The sequence below is a fragment of the Dipodomys merriami genome, unplaced genomic scaffold (assembly GCF_024711535.1).
Source record: "Dipodomys merriami isolate MVZ:Mamm:240054 unplaced genomic scaffold, mDipMer1.0.p SCAF_196, whole genome shotgun sequence".
Classification (NCBI taxonomy): Eukaryota; Metazoa; Chordata; class Mammalia; order Rodentia; family Heteromyidae; genus Dipodomys; species Dipodomys merriami.
In genome coordinates this window covers 1,686,973-1,694,650 of record NW_027203337.1, presented here as the reverse complement: position 1 = coordinate 1,694,650, position 7,678 = coordinate 1,686,973, and positions in this window count along the sequence as shown.

The window sequence follows — 7,678 nt, the reverse complement described above, 5'->3', positions numbered from 1 at the left end:
CCTCCCATGCTCCTGGATTTGAAAGAAAAACATCGTGAAAATGGCAATATTTCCTAAGGCTATCTACAAGTTCAATGCGATAACTATCAAAATTCCAACTTCATTCTTCAAGGAAATCAAGAGGCAATCCAAAAATTTATATGGAACAAAAAAAGACCCCGAAAAGCAAAACGCTCCTCAACGGAAAGAACACTGTTGGTGGAATATCAATACCAAATTTCTAACTCTACTATAAAGCCATAGTAATCTAAACAGCTGGGTACTGGCATAAGAACAGACCTCAGGACCAATGGGATAGAATTGAAAACCCAGAAATGAACCTACAGACCTATAGCCAACTAATCTTTGATAAGGGAGCTAAAATAATAGAATGGAAGAAAGACAGCATCTTCAGTAAATGGTGCTGGCAAAATTGGTTAACTACTTGTAGAAAACGAAAGCTAGATCCTTATATATCACCCTGCACCAGAATCAACTCCTAGTGGATCAAAGACCTCGAAGACAAAGCAGACACTCTGAACACATTACAGGTTGGAATAGGAGAAACCCTATGTCTCCTAGGCTCAGGCCGAAATTTTCTTAATAGAGACCCAGAAACACAACAAATCAAAGAAAAGTTGGACAAATGTGATTGCATGAAGTTGCAGAGCTTCTGCATGGCAAAGGACATAGCTAGCAATATCAACAGAAAGCCGATTGATTGGGAGATGATCTTCACTAGCCATACAACGGACAAGGGTCTCATATCTAAAATATACTTGGAACACAAAAAATTAAATCCCTCAACAACAAATCCTCAAAGAAACAACTGCCCAATAAATAAGTGGGGTAAAGACTTGAAGAGAAACTTCTCTGTAGAAGAAGGAAGGATGGCCAATAAACACATGAAGAAATGCTCAACCTCCCTAGCCATAAAAGAAATACAAATCAAACCAACATTGAGATACCACCTCACCCCAGTTAGAATGGCTATAATCAAGAACTCTAACAACAACAGATGCTGGAAGGGATGTGGACAGAAGGGAACCTTACTTCATTGTTAGTGGGAGTGTCAACTTGTTCAACCACTTTGAAAAGCAGTATGGAAGTTCCTGAAAAGACTTCACATAGAACTCCCCTATAACCCAGCAATCCCACTTTTGGGCATTTACCCAAATGTTTACAAACAAGACCACACTAAAGCTACCAGCACAACCATGTTTATTGCAGCATTATTTACCATAGCTAAGATATGGAACCAACCCAGATGCCTCTCAGTAGATTAATGGATCAAGAAAATGTGATATATATACACAATGGAATTCTATGCCTCCATCAAAATGAATGACATTTCCCCATTTGTTAGGAAATGGAAAGTCTTGGAAAAAATTATATTAAGTGAAGTAAGCTAAGCCCAAAGAAACATAGGTCCCATGGTTTCCCTTATTTGCAATATCTAGTACATGTATGAGTAAAGCAGAAAAGGTCCGATAATGTGATGTTAGGAAAATGAACCCTTAGATATGTATTTAAATGTTTTTTCTTTCATGCATTTGTTTCTAATGCATTAATAAGATTATTTCTTTGTTGCTTTGTATGACCCTCCCACACAGTATAACCCCTGCTTTCACTCTCTTTGTTGTCGGTATAATTTTTGGAGGAGATGGGGAAAAACAAGCCGTTTAAGGATACAGGTGGACCCGTTGCAACTATGACAAGTACAAGTTGTCATGTCGAAAAAGCACTCTACCACTTTGGTGCAGGCGGGGGATTGGGGGGGGGAGGCCGTGAAGGGATGTGAAGTGTAAACAAAGGAGGAGGCTTTAATGCTTGATAAGAAATGTACTCATTATCTTGCCCGTGTAATTGTAACCCCTCTGTAGATTATGTTGACAAAAAATAAAAATTATAATTAAAAAAAGAAAAAGTAGTCATGACTTTTAATAAACTGAATTTCGATTTCCCTACAAAGCAATGATTTAGGTTTACTAATCTAGTATTTCTAGTAAGTTTAGAGAACATGATTGGCATAAAAATCAGCTAAATGTACATCTTCTTTCTTGAATGGGTGATGTTTGAAACATTTTCTTTTACCCAAATGAATACTTATATTTACTTTTCAAAGTAAATGCAATTGTATCTCCTTTTATCTCCCTGCAATTAAATGTATTACTATATTCAGGTATTTAAAAGCTAAATTTTCTATGTTTGTTATGTAACCCTACATATTCAGAATGACATGCTTTTTCTATTCGTAAATGTCTAACCTCTGGAATTTTTGCATCAGTAACATAAATTATCTAATAAAGTTGTTGTGAAGGCTCCAGTAAACAGTGTGGTCAAAAACATTTCCTGAATTGTAAATTTTAAATCTAATCCTTTTTTGGTTTTGATTATGTCATTCATTGTCTCTTCAAAGCAATTAAACTAAAATAAATACTACTTTTTAAACCTTTAGCTCACATTGTAAATAATATTAACATAGTTCACACAGAGTCTAATTATTTCAATCTCACCATATTTGATGATCTTCATGTGAAGATTATGGAGAGTAGAAGGTCCTTATACTCAAAAATATTTTTGTTTAACTTAAATCAAATCATTTATCTGGATTTCTAATTTGGAGGTTAATCACATAGAAACAGGAAAATAATAAGAAAAATGATTACTTTGGGAGCATTTTCTTCTTAAAATTATGCAGCAAAAACATCTTAAAATATCTTAAATATATATTAAATATATTATATGTGTTAAATATATTTTTATAAGATGTTTTAATCCTTAGGTAAAGTGCATTATTCTTTAATATAAAGTTTATCTCAAAATAGAAATTCTGCAACTAATCTAATATACGTTTTCATGAACAAAATGCTGTGACTTCTAGTTTTGTTATATAATTTTAAGTATATTTTTAGTTCTGACATGATTCCTATTTACACTTAATACTAACTTCTGTAAGCATACAAATCATGCCTGTACACACTAACTTATGTAAGATAATATTTTAAAAAATCATCTTTTGCCTGTCTCCAAAAGGGAAGGGTGAGGTGCTGAAATATATTAAATAAAAGCATTCTAAAAGAGATTCTTTATGAAATGGAAATTTGTAACGTGAGGATGGGATCATGAGCTCGTTCTACTTGGCTAACAGGAATTCTCATTTCTACAGTAACTTCTAACCAATTAGTCACACACGGTAATCCACAAAATTTGAAGTTCATATGAAGGAATTACATTCCTAAAAGATTTGACAACCCTGCTCAAAAGTTCGGTCTCATCACTAGTTCTTTGTATTTGCTGGCTGATATAATTCTCTATCATATATTTCATGTTATTAAGCATATTAATATTAATAATTCAGCTGTACATACATAGTAGGAGACTCCTGAAATCACAGTTATTGCTGGGTAATATGCAAGAGAGAGGAAAAAGATTATATTAATCTCCAATTCCTCTCTTTGGCCTTCAATATACCAATTAATACTCAAAGCAATCATTTAAGATGTTAGTTTATTTTTCTCTTTTTAAGTACAGATTAAGCAAATGTTTTTCTCAGTAAAAAGGGATGAATGGTATCAGAGCTCTGATATGAGCACCTTCTCTTTAACCAGTAATGCTCTATGGGCTATAAATATGGAAGCCATACTAAAATTTTCTCTCTACACACACAGACACAGACACAGACACAGACACACACACACACACACACACACACACACACACACACACACACACACACACACACACACACAAACACACACACACCCAGCTGCCACCAAGACACATCAGAGATCAGTTCAGTTCCTTTGTAAAGATAGTTGATTGATGTTTGTTCCATTGGTTTTTCTTTTCTTGAAGATCTTGCCTGGACCTAAACGTTTCTCTGAAATCAAGTCCCTTGCTCTTAGTATACTGTTTCTATATATTCATAGTTTGTTCCTGGCTGCTTCAGGCCAATTAACAGTATCCTGAATACAGTATCTTCAAACTTGACATTCAAGTCAAACTCCATGAATTCATCCTACTATTCCAAAATACTAACATTTATTGGATCTACAAACCAAAATATACCCACCTTGTTATATTATTAAGAATTGACATCATGAAAGTAGAAGAATATTGATCAGGAACTGAGGTAAGAGAAGAGGAGTATGAGGGAAAATGTAGAACACTGGATGTGTTTTAGAGATACAAATCATCTTCTGTAGACTCATTTATTATAAACTTGTGATCTTATAGTGAAGTTTCAATCTACATATACAGTTTTCCTGTTGCTTTGCTTACTTGTCACTTCTGATCACAAATTCTCTTATGAATTGCTATAGTATCTTCGAATGCAAATATTTATCATATTAAGGAAAGACAGTCTGTTTCTACATCTGTCTTTCTAAGTGAAAAATCCTTATTTTTTGTTTCTCTACTGAAAAAATTTATTCCTGGAAACAGGATATTGACAACAAATCTGGTGGTAATTTTCACTTTTTAAGTTTGAAATGTAATATAAACTTTGTTGTGACTAGTCATTTTTTAAAAAATCAGTGATATTCATGAACACTAAGATTTTTGGTGCCTTTAAGTAAATTGAGACTTGATGTGCTATGGTAGTTCTTGTTTCTAATTGACTCAACAATTAGATGATTCATGTATAAACATGTGCATTGCACTGTTTTATTTTTATTTTTTATTTTTAACTTTAATTTTTATTTTTTGTGAACATACTGTACAGAGGGGTTACAATTACATGGGCAAGATAATGAGTACATTTCTTATCAAGTATTGCAGCCTACTCCTTTGTTTACCCTTCACATCCCTTCCCAGACTCCCCCCTCATCCCCCACCCAATTCTCTCCCCACCTCCCGCACCAAAGTTGTAAAGTTCGTTTTCGACATGACAACTTGTACTTCTCATTGTTGCAACGGATCCACCTGTATCCTTAAACGACTTGTTTTTCCCCATCTCTTCCACAAATTTTATTTTTATTTTTATATATAAAATAGTCCCCAAGGTTTTACTTTAAAGTGATTGGGGGGGCTAGTATTCATGTTCCATACTTTATATTTATTTCAGTAAAAGTACTAGAAATACTTGATGTGTACTGGAGCAATATAAAAGGTGAGAACATATTTCTAAAAAGAATGAATTTATTGATTAAAACAGAAAAGGGTAAAATTGTCAGGTTTTTTGCTTGAGACTGCATAAATTTCATATGAATGTAGCTTAAGACGAGACTCAGAGGAAAATTCATATTAATATTACTTTTCTGCTTGATTTAAACCTATACTAGTTATTGCAATAAGGGAAATGGTATTTTCACAATAAAAATCTATAAGGAAAAAATATTACTGAGATTTATATCACATCATAAGCAGTATAGTTATTTTAAGGAATTGGTCATTCAAAGCCCTAGATACTTAATGGATGAAGAATAGAATTGAAAATAGCAGAGAAAAACAATTCAACATGCAGATATTATGATTTTATATTAATATGAAAGACATGGAGCTTTTGCCTTTCTGAAGAAGATAGTTTAGCCAGTAATATCAATGTAAGGCATCAGTTGTAATGAGTCTAAAGTCTTTTCCTCCAAGATATCCAAGAGTACTATATTCATCCTCTGAAGAGTAATGAAGTAATTATTTTAATTAGCTTTGCTTAATATTAATTTACTTGTAGTAAATACGCTAAAGTGTCTGCTATCTTTCTTTCCATGTAATAAAATACATTTAATATTATTACTGTCTCTTCATACAAGCCTGAAATCACTATATCAAATTAACATAAACAAAAAAACAAAAATAACCTGATACCACCATCATGAATCCTAAATTATGTGGAAAAAATCAACAATGAATAAAATAAATCTGAGGAAGAGGAAAACCAATGGCACAATAACAACAGAAAATTACCCTAGCTCTCTCTAATGAAACAGATCTTTAGAGTCCTACAGGGTACTCCACTTCTAGAGGGTCACACCAAGTCAACTATAATTACATATAGATATACAATTCAAAAGAATATTTTATATGTCTTCCAAGCAAACAGAAATCTTTGAAAAGGTGCCCAGCCAGGCAGGTGCCTGCTGTGAAGGTGGTGGCCAACATATTCAAAATACAGTTGCAGTGTGGAAATAAATGGTCTACATGGGAAAAAAGGAGGAACAGAAGTGTACAACGGAGACAGCCAAATCTATACTCAGAGACAATTGAAGATATCACTGTACAACCCGAAATGTAACTGGAACCACAAGTATTAACATCACAACATCTTCCCACAATTGATTTCTACTCCTACACTTAATGGTCTAGACAAAAACCTAATTCCAGAAAAACAAACAAAACAGAAGATCAAACCAACACCTAGCAATTCAACCAAGAACATAAAGAGTCATCTATTAAGATCATAGATGCCCCAAAAGAAATCCCCCGAGTGAACAAAACAAATCAGAAAAATAGAAGAAAAGGATGTCAAAGTAGTATAATTCACACAGTAAATAACCACGCATTAGAACAGACAATTAAGGATGTAGAAGACAGTTTTCAAAATTCATTACAAATACTGCTGAAAAATGTGATTAATGAAAAGATACAAAACCTCTACAAGGAAATTTGTGAACAAGATAAGACCAACTATAGATTAGCTAACTCATGGAGACTACAAACCGAAATAAATTCTGAAAATGCAAGGGAGTACAAGGAAAAAATGGATGCCTAGTTAAAAGTTATAAGAGAAGACACAGCTATAAAAACAACCCTTCCAACCGCGCCCCACCCCCCGCCCAAAGAAAAGATGTAAGGAAAGTCCATACCATACCTAAAACAAAGCTTTAATAAAGAGATAGAAGCCATAAAAATGACCAATTAGAAGGCAGGGAAATCAAAAAACAAAGTAGAATATAACCACAGCAAACAGATGACATAGAAGATAATCGCAGGGGTCAAAGACCTAATAGGAAAGAGGAAGTAATAATTTAGAACAAATCCAAAGAATAAGAAATGATCTTGCCAGAACTTCAAGACTGAGAAGATCAAATTTAGGGAAGATTGGTATCAAGAAGAGCAGGACACTAAATTGATGGGAGACATATTACAGAATTCTAGCAAAGAACATTGCAAACATCCAAAGAGATAGATTCATTCAGAGAAGAGAAGCCTTTAGAACACCAAGCAGAGAATTCTAGAAAAGAACAACACACCACCACATCATAATCCATTAGATGATCATTAGAAATCAAGGAAAGGATTCTTAAAGCTGCCAAAGAGAAAAGATTGATTATTTATAAAGGATATGCATTCAGAATATCTACAGATTTCTTAGTTGATATGGTTAAAAAAAAATAAGAGGCCAGCATGATATATAACAAACATTAAGGGCAAACAACTATGAACCATGAATATGGTCCCAAGCCAAATATTCCTTTACAATTAAAGGATATATAAAAATATTTCATGACAAAGAATAATAGAAACAATGTAGCTCCACCAAATCAGCAGGATGGAAGTTAATCAAAGATATCCTCCACAGAAAAGATCAAGAAGAGCAGGACGTGGTTATATGACATGCTTCCTACCAGAGAACAAGTTAAATATATTCAGTAGATGATTCACAGCTCCTAAGAGCTGCTAAGAGGACTCATCCAAATAGATAAAATTAGAGAAAAAAATGAGACTACACATAAATTAGCAAAATTGAGACTGTTAT